This window comes from Podarcis muralis, chromosome 10 (genome assembly GCF_964188315.1).
Source record: "Podarcis muralis chromosome 10, rPodMur119.hap1.1, whole genome shotgun sequence".
Taxonomy (NCBI): Eukaryota; Metazoa; Chordata; class Lepidosauria; order Squamata; family Lacertidae; genus Podarcis; species Podarcis muralis.
The window spans coordinates 52,965,616-52,987,584 of NC_135664.1; the positions used below are offsets into that span (position 1 = coordinate 52,965,616).

The 21,969-nt window shown below is 42.9% G+C and overlaps 1 long non-coding RNA gene across 2 annotated transcripts in view; it reads left to right on the plus strand.

Annotated features, from left to right (window-relative positions):
• LOC114605084 (uncharacterized) overlaps positions 1-20,582 on the plus strand; it is a 116,925-nt gene extending 96,343 nt beyond the window's left edge. For both annotated transcript variants that reach the window (XR_013394404.1, XR_013394405.1), the window contains 2 exons: positions 161-258; positions 19,591-20,582. This is a non-coding gene — a long non-coding RNA (uncharacterized LOC114605084). The remainder of the gene's footprint in view (positions 1-160; positions 259-19,590) is intronic.
• Positions 20,583-21,969: the final 1,387 nt, after the last annotated feature.

A 21,969-nucleotide genomic window follows, 5' to 3' on the forward strand; every position in this document is an offset into this window, starting at 1 on the left:
TTGTTTTGCTGTCTAATAAAAGCCAGTCCCTGCTTTGACTTGAGCTTATTATTTATTACTACCCTCCACCTTTCCTTTGCAAGGGAGGTGGCAATCTGTTCTCTTTTTCTCCCCCCCTTTAAAAAAAACCTTTCATAATCTTTGCTCTCTCCATCCCCAGATTTCAGAAATCGGTGACTATTATGTAACAGATGGTCTGACAGACCTCCGACTCTTTGACGTGATGGCTTGCTTGGCGTAGAACATAGCGGCAGTGGAGTAAGTATTCAGAAAGATAGACGCTCATGAATTTTAACTCTCTCATGACAAAGGAATTCAAGGGGGCAAGGGCTGATCTATCAGTTGCCGAAGTAATTAAAAGACTTAGATGGCTCTCTAGGACAGAGTATCCCTTCACTGTTACAGGCTGTTTATACTGGATTAGCCTTGTCCATGCCCCATTCATCTATATATGAATAACTAGAACAAAACAATGGACCAGCCTTAATCCAGAAATTGATACATTCCAACAAGCACCAGTCAGGGCTGTTCTTTTAGTTTTTAATGAAATGTACAGTGTGACATCAAGATGGGGCATGCCACAGCAAAATGAGTAGCCATTTTGATTGCTGCTTTTGATACTCTCGCTGAATTGCCATAGTTCCAGCGGTGTAAAATCCACTTTTTCTAATACTAATTGGGATACTGAGGTTTTGCCTTATTAGCTTTAGCAGTTGAGAGACACAACAGCGGCAAAAGTTGGACCACTTTCTGGTGGTGAAAATGTAAAGAATGAAAACTTTGCAAATGCACGAGTCACACCAGGCTCTTTCTTCTGCTTACCCTGGATAGTCATTCTGTCACTTGTAAGGGGTAGTAATATGCTTGTCTCTAGGGTTGTGGGCGAGGCAAATGCACCTTGTCAAGGGTGAGGAACCTCAAGTCTGCAGGGTCAAAAGCTGCTCTCCAAATGTCTTTGTCTAGCACTCGAGACTCTTCCCCGGCCACACCCTCACCTGAGACCACACCCCTCGCCAACACTGCTATGCGCTGTCTTGGGGTGCTTTTTCCTGGCTGAAATGTTCCTGTAAACTGTGGCAATGCATGTTGCTTGCCTGGGTGGAGGATGAAGATATATGGTTGGGTGAGAGTCTAAATACAGCTGATGGTTGTGTGGCTTGAATGCACCTGACTGTACATAGGTAAGAATCACATGCATTTAACTTCTGCCTGGCCCTGCATGTGGCCTCCAGAGGCTTGCCCACAAGGGAATTTGACCCTCTGCCTGACAAAGGTTCCCAGCCCCTGGTATAGGTGGCTTCCTACACACCACAGCTTATAGGGTCTCAGGTACCAGGGTTTGGAAGGACCTGTGCTTGAGAACGTGAAGGGCTAATGCCAGTCAGGATAGACTGGACAGGTCGCTTTTTTGACTAAACAACTTGGTATAAAGTGAAGTGATCCCACTTCACTTCTTGTCTAAGGAAGGGCATTAGTTGCCCGAGGTCCTTTGATGCCTACCTGAAATAATAATAATAATAATAATAATAATAATAATAATAATAATAATAATAAATTTTTATTTATATCCCGCCCTCCCCAGCCGAAGCTGGGCTCAGGGCGGCTAACAACAATCAAAATAGTCCAACATTCTAAAAACATTCATTATAAAATTAATTAAATCAAATTAAAATCAAATTAATGGCAACCATCAAGCAAAATTCTGTGCAGATTGCCAGAGGAGGGGGTCAGGCTGCGCCCTGACCAAATGCCTGGTGGAACAGCTCTGTCTTGCAGGCCCTGCGGAAGGATGTCAGGTCCTGCAGGGCCCTAGTCTCTTGTGACAGAGCGTTCCACCAGATTGGAGCCGCGGCCGAGAAAGCCCTGGCTCTAGTTGAGCCAGTTTGGTGTAGTGGTTAAGAGCGGTAGTCACGTAATCTGGGTAACCGGGTTCGCGTCTCCGCTCCTCCACATGCAGCTGCTGGGTGACCTTGGGCCAGTCATACTTCTTTGAAGTCTCTCAGCCCCACTCACCTCACAGAGTGTTTGTTGTGGGGGAGGAAGGGAAAGGAGAATGTTAGCCGCTTTGAGACCCCTTAAAGGGAGTGAAAGGCGGGATATCAAATCCAAACTCTTCTTCTTCTTCTTCTCTGTGGCCTGGGATCTTTAGGATGTTTTTATTTGCAGACCGTAAATTTCTCTGTGGGACATACCAGGAGAGGCGGTCCCGTAGGTACGAGGGTCCTAGGCCGTATAGGGCTTTAAAGGTTAAAACCAGCACCTTAAACCTGATCCTGTACTCCACCGGGAGCCAGTGCAGCTGGTATAGTACCGGATGGATATGATCTCGCAGCGAAGACCCCATAAGGAGTCTCACCGCGGCATTCTGCACCCGCTGGAGTTTCTGGGTCAGTCTCAAGGGCAGCCCCATCAGACATCAGAGTAGGCACATGGAGACTCCATAATGGTGTAGAAGTGCAAGGCTTTAATGGGTAGTCATCTCCAAGACAATGGGTAGCCATCAGGGCTGCACCAGAATAGAAGTACTGAGTTGTCCACCTTTCTTATTGGAGCAGTGTCAGTGTCACACTGAATCTGTCCTTGAGCCTGTAAAACCTTGCTCTGATTCTGCTACCAATTACCCTGCCATGTGCTTCCTGTTCAGGGCTCACCCTCTGAACCCCACCTAGGCTCAAGAAAACTATTTTACAGGGGCATTCTGATATCTAGGGCAAATGGTGCACAGCACTGTATAAATAAGAAGTAAAAGTAGACTGTAAAAAGTATAAATAAAAAGTAAAAGTAGACTGTAAGCAGAATTCCAGCAAGGCTCCATTGGATTCTTCTTAATCATTCTCTGTAAGGTGGATAGGAAGTTCTTTGTAAATTGACACGTTTCACTGTCAGTTTTATTTCATCAGAGGTGGTTCTCAAATGTTCTCTTTTCATATTCTCTTATTCGGATATCTGTGATTTGTGGAAAAGAAAACTATACTTTTCTCCTTTTTGTGTCTGGTACTAGTACCTTTGTAGCTGAATAACAGAGAGCTCCTTGAGTTTCAGCTCAAACAGAGTATGTGCAATCATACCCTTTAACAAAACAGTAATGCTGTGATGGTATTTTGGTTCAGCTGTTGCTTTTTATTCCTTTGGAGTAAGAGAAGAGAAAATAAAATAATAATGATTTTAGACTAAATTTTCAATGATTTGAAAGACACACAAGTCCCAAAGTTATTTACCCTCTGCATAGTAAGTTGGGAATTCTGGGTTGTATTCAACAAGGGCATAGTGCTTGTAGAAGGCCTTCATTCCTGCAGTGGGACTATTCCTCCCCTATTCCCCTAGTGCTTCCCAAATCTGCTCTGGATTCCACCCCACAAGGTCTGGAGCAGTTCTGGGGGAGTGTAAGGGTACATTGTGTGGACACGAGAAGTTCCGTTGTGCAAGCAGCAGTTATTCCATCAGTGTGATTCCTTTGTTGGGCAGAATGTTAAACAGAGGGGGCACCAAATACATTTACTTAACAGCGCTTAGTAACAACAGGGTAAGAAGCAATTAAGAGTCAGGATTCCAGAATTAACAGCATTTCAGTCAGGATGCCAAAAGAAACAGGGCAGATAATGTGCCTGTTTCTTTCCAGAAGGACCAACATGGTTTCTGCCATTTTTAAGATATCCAGTTCTCATAGAAATATAGGCAGTTGCCTTATACTGAGTCAGACCACTGGTCCATCTAGCTGAATAATGTCCACACTGTTTGGCAGCAGCTCTCTGGGGTTTCAGACAGGGAACAATTCTCAGTCCCACCTGGAAATGCCAGGGATTGAACTTGGAACCTTCAGCATGCAAAGCAGATGTCCTGCCACTGAGCTACGGCCCAGTTCAAGGGACAGCCTTACCACTTGGCAGAATGAGGTGGATGCCACAGGCAGCCAGTGCTGAAGCAGGGGCATGGGAGTAGTGGCAAGATGTTGGGGACAGAGCTGTGTATGCTACTTGGCCTGCCCTGCATCTGTAAGTGCAGTGGAGGATACTGTCCCTGTACAGAAGTCAGACTCAAAACTGCCAGTCAAGTCAGTGCCTGTCCACAGGGGTAGAGGAACAGCATCTTGTCCTTCTCAGGCAGCAGAATGTCTTAGGCCGGCCCTGTCAGGTTCTAGACTGGATCAAGCTACTCTTGCCAAGTGCTTGTTATTCTTTTTTAACTTTAGGACCAACACAGAAAGGAATAATCCAAGTAGGGTTTTTTTAAAACATCATCATCATCGTCGTCAAGGCAAACAGAGTTTGTTCATGGGCTGCCCTATGATTCAGATGTTCCAGCCTGTGGATAAACAAAGCTGCAAAATAAAGGTCATTTTAATCAGGCATCACATGTGAAAATTACCTGAGGGCAAATAAATGCAAGTATCAGATTCTTATCAGATCCCTGGGATAACAATAGCCGGGTCACTGGGGAGAGTCTGTTAGTGTTGGCCCACTGGGTCATATAACAATGCAAACGCTCCCTTTGGCTTCCCACTGCTGTGACCCGTCCATCTGCTTCTCTCCGGCCATATGTCAGAGAACTATCAAAGACTACAAACATCTGAGTTTTATGCATCTGAATGTTCTTCAGTTTTCATTGAAGCTTCATAGAAATGCTGCTGCTCTGAAATTCTTCTTTCATAAAAGGGCTTTTTGTACTTTTAAGTTGAGTGTTAACATTCTAGTATTGATATTATTAGGAGTTGTATTTGCATAGTGCTGCTGTAACGGCTTGTAGCTGAGCCCAGGAAAGTTCACCCAATGCACCATTATCACTTTATTGTCACATCTTGGGGAGAGAAAACAGATGGAAGTGTGTGTGTGTGTGTGTGTTTAGTAGCAGCACAATTATGAAGCTCATAGTAAAAAATTAAATGGTTTCACTATCAAAAATGTTATAAAAGATTAAAGTGTTTTCCAAGGAAACAGAAAATGTGTGACTTAAAAAAATTTTTAAAAAAAAAATTACTGTACATCAGGACTCTATTCTAGAGCTAAAATTTAAAGCAAGCCATTCTCTGGAGAATATTGTAAACAGGCAGTTTTACAAGTTGTAACGGAGCCACACAAAAGTAGTAGATGGAAAGACAATCCGCTAAACATATTTCAGCTAAACGTATTTCAACTTCAGTCTTCTTTGTTGGGTTATAAATGCAGTGTGTAGTTACATTGTATTTAAGATAACTCTGTTAAAGTTCAAATTCAGATTTGCACACATTCACACAAGTACCCTGAATAAGTTTCTTTAAAGGCAAATCTAAAACTTCATGTAGGAGTTATTTTGCTCATTCGGTTCATTGTGTGCTCGATGTTATAAGTCCCATGTACTTTTATCCAAGCATCTAGAGCAGGGGTGAGGAATTTACCACCCTCCTGATATTTGTTGGACTACAAATCCCATCATCCCTCACCACTGGCCTTGCTGGCTGGGGCTGATGGGAGCTGGAGTCCAACAATATCAGGAGGTACACAGGCTTAAATGGACTAGCGACCCTTCAGTTTTATCCCTCCCTCTAACTGTGAGTTAAAATGTTAACCTCACTGAAGTGGTATGTAATACAGTGCCAACTTCTTCAGTTAAGAGAATGTGTGTGTACAAGTTTTGGTCCCAAATAAATGCAGCTTTCCAAACCTTTGAAACTCACCTGTGCTGTTCCTTCCGGTAAAAGGATTCTGCTGCCTTACTTTCCAGCTTCTTTTATCTGGCTGAGTGCTCTCTGGGTATCCAGTCAATCAGGATACATTAGAAGAGCTCTAGAATCTTTCCTCCTGAATCCACTCTCTTTTTAACTAGTACAAGCATCCTTTCATATTTAAATCTCAAAGCCTATTTACAGTTTCCAATAGTCTTAATGTGAGTTCAGCCCACCAAGGGGAAATCTGGACAGCAGTAAATACATGAGGGTTCAGCTGAATTACCTTTCAGAGGGAAAAAGCCATTATTATGGCACACTGCAATCTAATTTATCCGAATGCACTAAATTGGAGCAGGGGAAGAGAGGGGAGCAGAAAATCAGATATTCAGATGTGTGTTACAGTGAAACAGGCTTATATGGTGGTGGGAGATGCAAAACAGATTTAGGTACTTTTGCTAGAGCTGAAACAAAATGTTGCACACCTTTGAGAGCAAAACTTCAGAATTCAGTTTCAAGCACAACCTCATTTCAAATCCTACAGTTCCTATTTCATTCTGGGGCCCTTAGAAGCAAATGTTCCTGGTGTCTGTGTTCCCCAGGTCCCCTTCCCTTCTGCACCCCAATGCCACTGTTCTCATGATTTCTGTCCCCCACCCTGCTGAAGGGTAAATGCTACAAAGTGCAAATCCTGGCTCTACTGTAGGCACCACTTCACTTTCTAATACATTCATTGGAACCCACAGTATTATTAGGGCCAGGGGAGGGTGAAGGGGTGAAGGATATGCTGCCCAGATGACAAGACCCCACTCTTGGCCTCACTGATGTCGTCCAAAGGAAAGCAGGGCAATACATTTGGCACCAGCTTGGCTGCAGGAGTTGCTGGAAGGAGACATTCAAGGCACCATTCAACTGTATTAGAGACTCCACTCCAGATTTGTCTAGGGTGTACTCCTTAGCCTTTTCTTCTCCCAAAGATATCCTGCAAAGCAGTGGAGGTTTAGGACCAGATTTTCCCTTCTCTAGATAGGCTACTTTCCTAGGTTGACAAGCCCCATCTGCCCCTCACTTCCCTATACAGTATGTGCAGAAACCTCCTTCTTGACTGTTGGACCGACAATCTGCTAGACCCTGTCTTTGCATGCAGGGGAAGTCCCTAACTCACTGTGTGTTTGTGTGTGTGTGTGTGTGTGTGTGTGTGTGTGTGTGTGTGTGTGTCCCAAAGATGGTTCAATTTGTATGAAATACAGCTGGGTCCTGTGGATTTTATTCAGGCACTGTAATATTTACTCTTGACTCCCTGAATGGCTTAGGACTGTTGGTTTACCCAGCACACTTTGCCCTGGGATTGCCACTGGTGCTCACTGGTGGCAGTTCTCCAAGTTCTCTGGCAAATATATCTCTCAACTTGGTTATCTAAGGTTATCTTGAACTAGGGAGGGCAAGAATTGATCATGAGATGTAAAGCAGGAATGGGGAGCTGGAGACACTGCAGATATTGTTGGACTACAGCTCCCTTCATTCATGAATGTTGGCCATGCTGGCTGGGGCTGATGGGAGATGGAATCCAGCAACACGCGGAGAGTCACAGGTTCCTCATCCCTGATGTAAAGCATATGATCTACCACTGAGTTGTATTTTCTGCCCTTGAGTTGACTGGATTGCTATTGAAGGTCTGTTCTTGGTTGTGATTAACCCAATCAGATGGGTGGGGTACAAATAATAGGTTGTTGTTGTTGTTGACTACACAAAGGGTGGAAAGTGGAGTCCATGGTAAAAATCAGAGATATTTGTTATTGCTGGCATGAATAGATTCCATTTTCAAGATCAGCAATTTTGGGATGTTTGCCTTCTACATCCTTATGAAGTTTTAAAGCAGCTGTTCACATATCTCTATGGATTTTCTGCAGATGGGTGGCAACAGCTATTCTTTGGGACTGATTAGTTCATTTAGTTCTCTCTCTCCCCCTATACTAGCTCATTTTTAAAAAATCACCAGGATCAGTAGTGTGTTCTTTCTGATACAGTTACTCTCTGATACAGAATGGCTGTGAAATCTGTAAGGCCTGGGGAGACGAAATCAATGTTGCTGCTCGTCAGCGATCTCTGGACTACCACCACTCCAGTCTATGTGAATGTATCTGCCTGCCTGTCTGTCTTTGTGTGCACATGTGCAAACTGATCTCTCCAACAGAAGGTTTTGACCTTGCAGCCCTCGGAGGGTTGGCCAACAGCAAATGTGGCCCTCAGGCCCAAAAAAGTTAACCATCCCTTTTGTATATGACTTTGTTTTGTTTGTTTATCATTCATTTTACCAAATTTCAGTGCAATCTTATACAAATCTTTTCTGACACAAGTCCAGTTGAGCTCAATAGGACATACTCCCTGGTAAAAAAGGAGTATAGGATTTCAGCTTTTTCCATTGTTCAGTCAGCCACATTTCTGGCTCCAAGAACATACCACTGACAGCTGCATAATTCAGATTAATTCTTCTTATGAAGTTGTGTAATCTCATTTTACAATCAAGAGGTTGCACTTCCCCTATTTCCTATGACTAATGTATTCTACTTTAGAATTTTGGTTTTACTTATTGGATCCAACCTTTCTTTGAAGGAACTCAGGGCAGCATACATAGGATTATCCTGTTTTTTCCTCACTCTACAAGGAGCCTATGAGGTGGGTTCAGCTGAGGGATAGTGGCTGGTTGTAGTTCAGTAAGTGAATTTCATAGCTAAGGAATGGAGCTGGCAGCTTCAAATTTAAACAGTCTTCTGCTTATACAGTGCTTGAACTGTATTCATTTTTAAAAAGAATTTGTTCTAATTCAAGTTCACCCTGTTCAAAAAGGAACTAGCTCAGTTCGTGTTCATCCTAATGAAGCTTGTAGTTCATAGAAAGTTCATCCGTGGCAAAAATAAATAAATAAAGTTAAATAAAATAAACCAGTATGTTCTTCATTATTTCATTCATTCAATTTATATTCCACCCTTTATTTCAAAGGAGTCATGGATGGCAAACACACACTAAAACAATGTAATTAAAAACAGGTATTTAAAAACTGTAATAAACTACTGTCCTGAAGTAAATCAGGGGCCACCACCAAGTGGTAATATGTCTGCCAGACAGAATGTGAACAGATGAAGCTCGCCCTGATGGCAAGGAAAAACAGATAGAAGACATTATTTTAAATTTCCCATGCCCCCCTGCTGTTGTGCCATTGTGGGAATTTTAAATAGCAGTTCCTCAACACACCTGTGTGAGGCCAGTGGGACCTCAGAAGCTGACCAGAGCATGGGGTGCTGATCTCAGAACTGGTTTGAACCCGGGCCAGCCAACATTCTATCCACTGAAGGTGCAGGTGCCAGGTTTAAAGCAGGACCGCACAGTTAGAAAATGGAGGAAGAATGACAGGCTTAACCCCATGAAGCTCACTTCTCTGGGTTTCATATGTAACTTCATGTTACAAAATCAGCAGTTACATTATACATCCACTTGTTGCATACTATTGTGCTTTCTGAAATGCGTGTACCTAGAGATAAGGCCAGTTGTTAGCACTGGGTGCGTGGGTGGGGTCACATGGTCCAAAAATTTGAATCCTTCTCACCCATTAAAGCATCTTCATGTTGTACACATGGCAAACCTGCTTCTTTTGTAACATTGAAATGGCTGATACAGTAAATCAGACTAAGGGGTCATAGTGAATAGAGCATCAAACTAGGACGTGAGCAACCAGGGTTTGGATCTCCACTTGGCCATGAAGCTCACTGGGTGACTTTGGGCCAGTCACTGCCTCTCAGCCTAACCTACCTCACAGGGTTGTTGTAGGGGGTGAAATGAAGATGGGGAGAACCATGTATTCCACCTTGAGCTCCTTGGAAAAAATGGTATGTAATGTAATGTAATATAATATAATCCAAGATTTATTCTCTGACCTTGTACTATTTATGTTGCAAAAAGGTTGCAGGAAGCAGTAGTCAAGTGTGTGGGTATGCACACGCGCTTGTGTATTTAAATCTGCAAGCTTGATTCCAGGAAAAGGCACATTTAACACAGCACAGGCTCTGTTCAAATGCAGTATTTCTGAATACACAAAAGAAACTCTATTGGCTCAAGCCAAGAGAAGATGCAAGCTTGAGCTCGCACAGAGCTGAGTAATGCTATCTTGTCAATAGGAATTGCCTTGAGTCTCTATCTGTTTGGCCACGCTAACTAATGATCATTTAACTGTACTGTCAGTTCTGTTTAAATTTGAGTGTTGCCAGTTGCTTCCTTCGCCCGGCCAGCCAATGAGAGCTGGGCGAGTCATTCATGCATGCTGCTGCCCCAGTGGCTCTGAGCCTATAGCAGCCCAGTTTAATAGGGCATTCAGAGCTCATTAGCAAGGAAACACATCAGGAGTGACCGCTCCAGTACCACACGTTGCAACTAATAGCCTCGCTGAACAGAATCGTTTCTGTTTCTGCTCACTTGTTGTTGAGTCCTTTCTGTGTCAACAAGTGGTCATGTCGGCAGGAGCCCGGCCATTCTGCCCAACAGTTTTATCCGTTGCTCTCCCGAGCCAGACTTGTGTCCTCCTTCATTGTTCAGCCTACAATGGAGCATGAGCAATCACAAAGGCTTCACAGCCATTCATCATCAGCTCACAGATTTGCCCGAGCAATATTGCCTGCCAAACGCTCAGGCCATCGTGTTGGCACAGTGAGCGAATGAGTGAATGAATACCCATGAAATACAAATAGTTTCACAACTTGCACTTTTTTGTATGTGTGGCTCCGATGGCATGACAAGGAGGGACAGGAGCACAAGGAAGCTCTGGCTGGAAAAGGGAAGATTCAGGAGGAGAGAGGGAAAAGGAAAAGGAGAGGCAAAGCTATTGGAGGTGGAACGCACATCGTGGGCCAAAATAAACTTGAATTGATTTCTTTTTATGACAGGTGCCATTGAGCCAGAGCTTAGCACTGTGAAATATCACTGATTTAAACAGGCATTTAACTCCCTACCACAGAAACCAGCTGGATCTCAAACTGTTGGCTTGCATTCTGTCAGGGCTGCGATCCAATTAACAGGAATCTTAAGAGGACACTCCTAAACATGTTTAGTTGGACATCAGTACTAATACTCTCAAGTATGTATGCATAGGATCGCAACAGTGGTCTATTACTCATATGAATTTTAGTCAATTGGTAGCACAATCCTAATTGTGTTTGCTCGGAAGTCTCACTATGTTCAGTCGGACTAACTTCCTGGTAAGTGTGTTTAGGATTGTAGCCTAAATCTGCACACAGTCACAAATAAATTGCAGTATTGCTGGAGTTGTTTTTTTAATAAAGCACATGTTCTTTGAAGCACTACACAAACACAGAGAGAGATTAATTGTGGAGGGGAGACATTTTCATGTTAATAAACAGTTTTGTAATAAATCAATTTAGGTTGCAGTCCTACCCAATGTCCTGATGGGCTCTCTCTATGGGGAAAAGCAATATTGAGCCCTTCCACCCTATTCTGTATTTTAAAAAGTATTTCCCTCCCATTGGAAATGAGGAAAGTGGACTGTGCCAGTACCAGAGCTGGTGCAGTTTCCTCCCTGATCTGGGGCTGTGTCAGGGGAATGTGAAGACATTAAAATCGTTGCATCCAACCTTTACTTTTGTACACTCTTGGCATGTTCCTTGGCAGCTCTAGCCACTGTCAGAAAGGGAAATTCAATGGCACAGGCTGTAGGGTCCATTGACTAAAAGCTGCAACCCTACAATTTATTGGGTTGGACCCAGATTTCCTGTGAGTAGAGTGATACTCATGGGACACTTCTTCTAGAGGAAAGAGGGAAGAAATTTCATTTTAATTCAAATTGGGTCAGTGGATTTTCCTCTCTGGTTGAATTCTGCACGCACATCTGAAGATTCCCTTACAGTCTTCAAAGTCAGTGCTTGTAGAATGCATGGCAGTATTTGGGCTTATTATTAGATGGCTGCACATGATAACTTCTATGCTTGAATCAGAAAGGAAGCGTTGTATGCCCAACTCCTGATGTGTTAGTGTAAAGAAAATTTGCCACAGTCTCAAATTTCAAGTTCAGAAATTTCTTCTAGAAATGCATGCAGTTGGGCTGGTGGGTGTGGACATGCGCTGTATCCTCAAGTGGAAGGAGATGGGAGAGGGATCAAACAGTAGACTAGGATTCCATTTTACTCAGCTCTGTGTTCAGGGTGCTCAGTTGAAACCCATCCTCTTTTCTATAGCTTAGTTTAGAATCATAGAATTGTGGAGTTGGAAGGGACTCCAAGGATCATCTAGTCCAACCTATTGCAATGCAGGAATCTCAACTAAAACATCTGTGACAGATGGCCATCCAGCCCTCTGCTTGAAACTCTCCAATGAAGGAGAGCCCACAACCTCCTGAAGGAATCCGTTCTACTACCGAACAGCTCTTGCTGTCAGAAAGTTCTTCCTGCTGTTTAGTTGGAATCTCATTTCTTGTAACTTGAATCCATTGGTTCCAGTCCTACCCTCCAGAGCAGAAGAAAACAAACTTGCTCCATCTTCTGTGTGACAGTCCTTTAGATAGTTGAAGATGGCTATCACTCTTGAGAGTCCCATGGAAGAAGAGCAAACCTATCCATTCTTAAGGAAATCAGTCCTGAGTGCTCACTGGAAGGACAGATCCTGAAGCTGAGGCTTTAATACTTTGGCCACCTCATGAGAAGAGAAGACTCCCTGGAAAAGACCCTGATGTTGGGAAAAATTGAGGGCACAAGGAGAAGGGGAGGACAGAGGATGAGATGGTTGGACAGTGTTCTCGAAGCTACGAACATGAGTTTGACCAAGCTGCGGGAGGCAGTGGAAGACAGGAGTGCCTGGCATGCTCTGGTCCATGGGGTCTTGAAGAGTCGGACACGACTAAATGACTAAACAACAACAACAACAATATATCCTCTCAGTTGCTTTGTGTGGGCTAGCTTACCAGAAATGGGCTGAAATTGATTTTGTTTTATCGAGGAATTTAATCTTACCAAGTATACTAGTAGCTTTTAAAACTGAGACATAGTTTTGCTGTCTAGAGGAGAAGGTGATGATCCTATATATACTTGCTTGGAAGTAAGCCTCATTGAATTCATGTGGGACTTACTTCTGAGTTAGACATGCATAATGTAGCGTTACATATCTCAGAGAAATTAAGTGCTTGACTTAACAACTACTCATTTATCCCTACTGGTTGGGGTGACATCTGGGAACTTGATTTCATCATGCCCACATTGACAGCCATTTCAGCTGAACCAGTGAGACTCGCTACACTACTGAAGAATATGTGTCAACAAAAGAAAAACCTACAAGAAAATAAAGTCATGCTCAGAGCTCTGGCCATTGTTGACTAGCCCACATTTCATAGGCGAGTTAGCTAAAGAATAGCTGTCTCTTGTTCGTCAATCTGCCATTTAACCACAGCATATGGTTTTTGTCTTGGGATCATGCAACATGTCACAAAGGAACAGACAGTGGACAGTTACTAGGGAGTCTTTGTATGCTTTGGAGGGCAAAGGAAGATGGTATTTTAATAGATTTCCCTAGAGACCTCTTAGAGCAGTAATCTAATTGCTGAAATCAAATTTGGGACCCTGATCACAAATCATTACCTTGTCTTTTAGCCATCTATCTTTCTGTTGTTCAAACAAATAACATGCATATAGACATCCATTAGTGTTGTTCCTTTCAGGATATGTGTGTGTGCTTAACCAGCGACTCCTGCTAATGATGGGTGAGTGACCAATTGTTTAAAAATGGGGGGGGGGGCAGCAAGTTTGCTTGCACTTCCTGAAACACCAATAGCAATGCTGTTTTATTGTTCCGCTTACTGGGGGTAAAAAATGCATGCATTTGCATGACATTTGCATCCTGATACTTTCTGCAGCTTTGGGTGCCATGACATGAGCAAAGGCTTGCAATGTGATAGCTAAGGTGTCTCTCATTCCAGAAATTCTGCCATGCTGGCCATTTCAAAACTTTAATTGGTTGTGATGATTAGGATGCCTCCAGAGAATGGTGGGATCAGGCATTTCCTCAGGACCCAAGACTGGCAAAGGGCCAATTTCCCCAGCAGTGGCACCATTTCTACTTACATGAACCATGACTGCATGCTACATGAGACTGCATGAAATAAATCTCATGCATGCTCCTCTTCTAGGTTAATACCCCTTCTGAGGCACCTGGAGGGTTGCATTTGGTCCCTGGATTTATAAAAATGCAATACAAAAAAAAAAAAAAAAAGAATCTAGCAGCTTTTATGCAGATCCGTGTCCTCTTTTGTGGTCAATCATTTCCTCTCTTTGAGAGAGGTGTAAGAGTCTACCCTCGGTTCAGAGAGGCTGACATCTAGAGAGTTTTCTATTTTGCTTACTTCCATATTGCACCTAGCTTCTTCTGCGATTGGGCCAAACATTTATTTTAAAAGATGGCCCTGAAGTATTTGGTATGTGTTAATCTGAAAGTGGTTTTTTTAATTCAAAGAAGAAGAAGACAAGGCCGTAACCACTGGTATGTCTTTCACCTATTAAACCAAAGAAAATACATATTTGTATTAGAAGTGTAAAGATAGTGGTGCTGACTTTGTGCATGCTTGGGGAGGTTGATTTCAGAGTATTGGAAACAAGTTGTAAAGGAGATTTATAAGATTACAAATTATTGCTTGCCTACAGGTTCACTGACTTTACAGCTTTGTCTGTTTAGAGATGTGAAACCTAATGGGTAATGTATTGATTGCAGCTGGAATGTTTCTAATGAGGAACTGGAAAAAGAAAGAAAGAAAAAGTGCTGTTGTAGCTTGACTGTCTAGTGAAATGTGTGTGCAGGTGTTGCCTGGAGGAAGCAGATTGTCTAGATCCATTTCAGCCTGATTTCAGACCAGGTTTTAGCACTCAAGCAGCCTTGGTCACTCTGATTTATGACCTTTATCAGGAGAGAGACAGGAGGAGTGTGACCCTGTTTATTTTCCTTGATCTCTCACTGGCACACAGTATGCTGATGGCACACAGCTCTCCCCTCTCTCCATTCAGGAGAGGCCGTTAAGATGTTGGACTGGTGCCTGGAATCAGTATTGGGCTGGATAGGGGCTAATAAAATGAGGCTGAATTTTAATAAAACAGAGGTTCTGTGGCTGGTCAGTTCCCATGTCCAGGAATTAGATGGGCCACCTGTTCTGGGAAGGGTTGCACTCCTCCAAAGGAACAAGTTCCTAGTCTGAGAGTAGTCCTGGATTCCAAAACGTCACTGGAGTTCCAAATGGCTTTTGTGGCAAGGAATGCTTATGTCCAGCTTAGGCTGGTTCACCAATTATATCTGTTCCTTGGACTGGGATAAGCTGGCCTCAGCTGTCCATGCAGTAGCTTCTTGGGCTACTGCAATGGGCTCTTGTGGGTCCATGCTTGAATATGTCCTAGCCACAGCTGGTGCAGTATACAGCTGCCATACTAGTTTGGTAAGTGGGTCAGCAATGGGACCATATGTCACAGGTTCTGAGAGCACCATACTAGTTGTCAGTGAGCTATGAGACCCACTTCAAAGTGTTAGTTTTAGCATACAAAGCCCTAAATGGAATGGGACCTAAATACTTAAAACAGCGCCTCAACCAGTACCCCAGGCCCTACAATTGGCAGGGGAGGTCCTGTTGATGTCCCTGACCTGTGGCAGAGTCTTCACAGTAGTGGTTCCCCAATTACAGAACGCCCTCCCTGTTGAGGTGTGTCTGTCTCTCTCATTATCAACATTTAGGAGAAATTTTAAAACATTCCTGTTTACCCAGGCATTCTGTCAACTTTCAGATAATTAGCTGAGAGGATATGTGACTGTTTTTAGATGTTCTTAATTTTTGAAAATGTTTCAAATGCATTGTGTTTTGGGGAGGAAGGGTGTGAAAAGTACTTAATGAATAGTATTAATAATCATATTAGATTACTCGTATAAGGCAATCCCTGATTTGTACAGGGGTTGCATTTTGGGTCATCATGCACAATGGCAGAGTGCACATAAACCTGCTCCGCCCCCTTAAACCCCCTTATGCCCCCACCCTAATATTCTCCCCCTTTCTAGCCAGTTCTGGGTCGACGCAATGCGCATGGTTCCCCAGCCACGCATCAGTTGGATCCACGTACATCGGTCATTGCCTGCAAAATGAAAAGGCTTTGATCTCACTTGCTCACTCACTCACTCACTCACTCACCAGAGGTATCAGATTTGTTAGAGGAGATGTAGGAGCCTTTGCCCTCCTGATGTTCCTAAACTACAACTTCCCATCAGCTCCAGAAAGCATGACCAATGGCCAGGGATGATGAGAGTTGTAGTTCAGGTGTCACCTAGAAAGCCACAAGTTCTTCACACCTGAACCAGAGCACTTAGCATTTAGAACCTGCACAGGCCAAAGCACACCAGTTACTGGAAAAACAGTTATTTCCTGGCCACCCAAAAGACTGGAATTTGGCATACACCTCGCCCACAATATACTGACAGTTTAAAAGGAAGGTGCTAATATACCCCCCTCCCCTCCCCTCGAAATGGTTGTCTGAAGTTTTTCCATTGAGCTTTGCTACCATAAGCCAGGAAGCTAAATTTATTATAGAAACCAGAAGCGGCCCTGCAGTAATCTGAAAGGGAGACTTCTGGAAGTCTGTGCCCTCAAAATAGTGGAGTAAATGGTATTTTCAGGCCAACAGAAATTTTAAATTTAGCATGCACATGTTTCAAGATGCACTGATTAGTAGGAACATCTGATAATGAGGGTTTGTTTTTTTTTTTAAAATCTAAAGGCTAAGAAGGTTTACTTTATAATGGGGGCCCAACATTCCAGCACAGGGCAAGTATGGTAATGGTTTCCTGCTTGGAATCTTCTGTCACCTCTGCTTTATACAATCCTTGCCTTCAGAAGCACTGGAAAAGTCGAATAAACATAATATTTTTTGTCTTTCGAAAGTTGTAGTTTCTTAAAAGGAGGAATGCTAAAGCAGAGATATTGCCTTATTATTGATCTTCGTAACTCACTAATGGAATTGTTTTGGGCTGAAGGGCAGGGTAAAAACAAAATCTTCAAAAATATCTAATAAGCAGAGGTGAATATGGCATTACAAGTTTTCTTAATGAATCAGGCTCAATTTTTCTCGAATTTGGTGAACTGTTGTTGAAGTCATGAGAGGTGTCTATGTGTGTTATATAATTAAAACGTCTCTTTGTACCATGTAGCTTCTATGCCTTCATATTGAGCTGCGGCATTTAGTTTCCAATATTGCCTTTCCCTTAACATTGTAGGGTTGTAGGGTGGGAGGCAGGGGGAATGAAAGCTGAAACTCTCCCAGTTTTATTGTGAGCCTCATTTTAGAGCTAATAAAAGCCTACATCTTTGGTTGGTGAAGAAGACTTGTAGGCTATAGGAGCGGTAGTTGTGGAATTTTTTGATCTTCAAATTAGAGTGCTTTTTAATCAATCTTTTTTTTTTAAAAAAAGCTTTTCATTTGCCTTTCTAATTTTTCTTCTTCGTTGCAGTTAAATCCAGTGAAATTGTATATCCTTTTATTACCATGCCAGATACGCTAACATGAAATGGGCAATGGGTGCAGTAAATCAGAGAGGATTTACTGTCATCTCTGCGGAAGTGTTTGTTCTTGTATCTTTTCTTTCATTATTTTTTTTTAAAGTGGTGTTGAGCACAGGGCCAGGAAGGGGGGGGACGACGACTTCACAGTGGAGTAAACCTGAGACATAAATTCAAGAGCCAGACAGTTGAATGAACAGGATAATCGGGGTATTTTTGACAGGTGCGGGCAGCCTGCCTATAGCTGGCATATAATCATTACCATTTTAATAAGGCTCTAATAGGGGGGCTGATAATTCAATGGGGTGTGAAGATCCTAATTCAACTCCCAATCCCACATGAATGTGCTAGAATTTGTGGCCTTTGTTTTCTTCCTTTGTACCCCTGAATGCCAATAATTACTGGCTATAGATTAAAAAAAAAAAATTCTTAGAACTGGAAGCTAAATTAGCTCTCCTAATGCTGCACAAGAATGTCAATACTCATATTTTTTTAAAAAGAAGCAAGTGGGGTTTTTGTGTGTGTTGAGTTTGTGTGTGTGAGTGTGTGTGTGTGTGTGTTTAGTACACTTGTTGGTGCTGCAAAGGTTCTACAGCTGAAGAGGGTTAGCTTAGCGCATGAATAATACAACCACTGTTTCAAAAAACCATCAGGGGCTCCCTTTTCTTCCACCGGCAAATGTTATACATGCATCAAAGTGGTTGAATTGTATAATAGTCTATGTCTTGTAAAAAATGCAACTTCAGATGTCCCCAAATGCTGCATTGTTTGGTATTGATTTAACAGTCATTCATAGGGAGTTGCTGGTCCTCTGAACTTCACAGCTAATGAATGTGTGTCAAAAAGTAGTGACGCAAACTTTACTTGGGCAGTAGTCAGCCATGTGTATGAAGCGACTTTAAAAAATAAATGTTTGCAAAAGATACTCTTACCATCAAAATATTACGTTAAATCATTGGAGGGCAACTATATTTCACTGCCAAAATGCCTGCCATTGTGGCAGATGGTGTGCATGCAAAGAAGCTTGTATATTACAAGGTGCTCTAAAGGGGTATAATGCATTTTTTTATTTCTTTATTGTGTTTAAAGCACTAAAATCCTGCTTTTTAACCTCAGGGGCCCCATGAATAACATAAAGTAACCATCGTAAAATACAATGCAACTAAGAAAGTACTGTAATACGGGCTCACCCACACTTTTGCTTGACCCAGATTTTGATCGTTTTGTGTACTGATTCATTCCAAGGGGTCCAATAGCTTTTCTCAATCTTGCCCACTGAATTGAAGCTCAGTTAAGCAAAATCTCATTTCAGATTTTCTGCACATCTGATAAGATCCGATTCAGTTGGTAAGATCAGATTTTTGCAAAGCACAACCACAGAACAACGAGAAAAGTTTAACGACCTGCGGAAATTAATTGGTTAATAAAGGTAAAGTAAAGGGACCCCTGCCCATTAGGTCCAGTCATGACCGACTCTGGGGTTGCGGCGCTTATCTCGCTTTATTGGCCGAGGGAGTCGGCGTAAGGCTTCCGGGTCATGTGGCCAGCATGACTAAGCCACTTCTGGCGAACCAGAGCAGCGCACGGAAACGCCGTTTACTTTCCTGCCAGAGTGGTACCTATTTATCTACTTGCACTTTGATGTGCTTTCGAACTGCTAGGTTGGCAGGAGCAGGGACCAAGCAACGAGAGCTCACCCTGTCGTGGGGATTCGAACTGCTGAGCTTCTGATCAGCAAGTCCTAGGATCTGTGGTTTAACCCACAGCGCCACCCATGACCCTTATTGGTCTTATACAAAAGAGATGGTGCCAGACAAATTTCCCTAGGAAGAGAATATTCCACAAATGGGGCACCCCCAGAGAGGTTGCCCTGTTGCGTTAGTGCCTAACTTTGGTTGGTTGAGGCAATCAGATGAAGATCTTAACCAGTGAGCAAGACTTCTTATGGGAGAAAGCAACCCTTCAGATCCACCCCCCACATTTGCCTCTCTCTGTCTTGGGGGAAGGGAACTTTGCCTTGACTTTAATAATGTCCCCAAATGCAACACTTTACTTTTTCCCACGAGAGAAAGTGAAGGGTTGCATGTGTGACAGTTGTGGAACAGGGGCTAAAACTTTTCTTTCTGCCTTTTGACCCCAGGAGCAATCCCAGTTATGGAGAATTAAAGCTTTTCCATATAGCCTAGAGGGCTGTTCATTGGTCATGCTAGAGTGTGACTGAAGATTCAAAACAGGGGACTCAGCTCTACAGCTGCAAATAAAATATTGTAAATGTGTTGTAAAGTGCAATATGCACATGTGACACTAGATGGCGATAGTGAGCTATGCAAAATTCAATGTATTTTTCAAAATGTTCACAGTGTTTTTTATACGTGTGTAGATTCCACCTGGGAGGAGGGAGAGGATACCACTGGGGACTCTGAAGCAAAAAGGAATTACTGACAGGGCAATGAAGTTCACTAGTTGCTGTGGCTATGGAAGAAAAGAGAAACAATTCTGTCCCTGCAAGGTTTGATTATGACCTCAAAAGGGGAACTATCATTTGGCAAAATGATTGTGTTCCTTCACATGCTGTCATTGCAGTGCTGGAAGGTATCTATTTGACTTTATTCATCTATAAGTTTTCCCCTGTTCAAAGGCAGGGTATAATACTTACTTTCCATCATTATTAAAAAAAGAACATGCTTCTGGACTTGGCATAACTGGGGAAGCTTGGATGGCAGCAAGGGCTGGGGCTCTTTTTACCAGCTTTGGCTGATACAGCATATGTGACCATATTTAGAGATAATGGAAGTTGCCATGGTTAACCACAAAGCCCTCACTTCCAGGTTAGACTACTGTAAATCACTGTACATGGGGCTGCCTTTGAAAGCAGCTTGAAAACTTTGAATAGCTATCTCACACACTCAGTCTATGCTATCAGAAGTGAATCGTGCTGAGTTCAATGGAGTTTACAGCCAAATAAATGTGTACTGTATAGTATTTCAGCCTTAAAGCTTTGTCAGAACTAGCACCATTCCCCCCAAATGTGGTTTACCAGAATCATGCTGTTTTGTTTTTCCTCAACTCACATCTATGATCCTCCAACCCACGTTTCAGCTGAACCCAGAGCTAGAAGCAGTGAAATAACCTTTAAAGAAGCTATTCTTAACATTTTCAGCCCTGCCAGCTGGCCATAAGTCAGACCATAATAGCTCTTCTTACTATAAGTGAGGTTTTACCCTACAGAGGTTCTGAGAAGATGCCAAACTTTTAAATAATTATCCTAACTGTGCAAGATCTTTGAAAGTTTGCCCATCCATTGCAATAAGCCCTTCCTTTTCCCAAAGAAAGATGCATGGAGATATTGTGAAATTTCCCTTTGGCCCTGTATATGCCATTGTATGTGTCATTTTGTGGAGGGAGGGAGGAGGGAGGGAGGGAGGGAGGGAGAGAGAGAGAGAGAGAGAGAGAGAGAGAGAGAGAGAGATGTTCAAGTGATGTGATCACACCAAACATGAAGCTATGCTGAGACAGACCATTGGTTTCTGTACGGTGTTTGGTTACCTGGGTTTCATTCATTGTGAAGATGCTAGTATTGAACCTGAGATCTTAGGCAGACCAGGCATGTGCTCTACTGCTGACAGGTTGTCCTTTTGTGGTGTATGCAACAGACTCTGCTGAACTTGCATTTGCCCCACTACAACTTAGTTGACTTCCCACACTGAGTCAGCACCCTCCACTTTTTCAACACCATTTGGGTCGTGCTTCTCATTCACTGCTCCTTTCACTTTGTGCTCTTTGGTTATGTGAATGCCTGTGTTAGAGTGGGATCCCATGGACGTCATGCCAGCATATAGCAAATATTATTGCTTCTTTGTAGCTCATAGAAATAAAGCCCAGGGGTGGAGCTACATGAAGCTTGAACTATTATGGTGGGCCCTTTGCAAGCAGCAACAAGGTCTGGGTAACCAATGTTACCTTCTTCAGTGGGATTGTTCCATGACAGATCAGCACATTTTTTTAAAAAAAATCAACTACTACATCTCAGTTTTTGATTAAAATTGCTGTACTGGATTATCTAACATGTCGAAGTCCCTGGTGTGAATAAACATTTCCTAGGCCTTATAGTTTTCAAGTTATTGGGGGGTGGGTATCAATTAGGGAAATGTTATATACATGCATGAATAAAGTCGCTTCCGGGGTCCCTCTGGGATTAGGGGCCTTGAAGCTGAAGCTTCGTTTATTTTATTGTAGATCCACCACTGAGAAAGGCTATGAGCCTTGGTGCTTGGAATGCATGGCTGTAGCTAAAGTGGTTATGGTTAACACCTACAGGCCATGTTCTTCGTTGCCATAGTTCTAATCTATAGGTTATGAACTTTGACACACAGTTATCATTTAATATTCAGCAAATGCTCATGTTTTGTGGTCACAGTGTTGCATTGTTGTAGCGAGGTCCTTGAAATTGTTCATACACGTAAAGGTAAAGGGACCCCGGACCCTAGGCTCTGTGGTTTAACCCACAGCGCCACCTGCGTCCCTTTTGTTCATACACATAGGGCTGTGCATATGCCCCACTCCTCTGTTTGGCCCCTCTCAGTACCACCTCCCCATTTTTCTTGTCTTTATGAGGCTTTTTAGTGCAATGTCTGGCAACTTTGGTACATAATAGCTCCATTTCTCCATAACACCCGAGTCAAGAGAGATTGGGTATGGATCCACTTGTGGAATAGATGAAGGCTCAAAAACTCAGCTTGAACCCTGGGAGGACACTGTA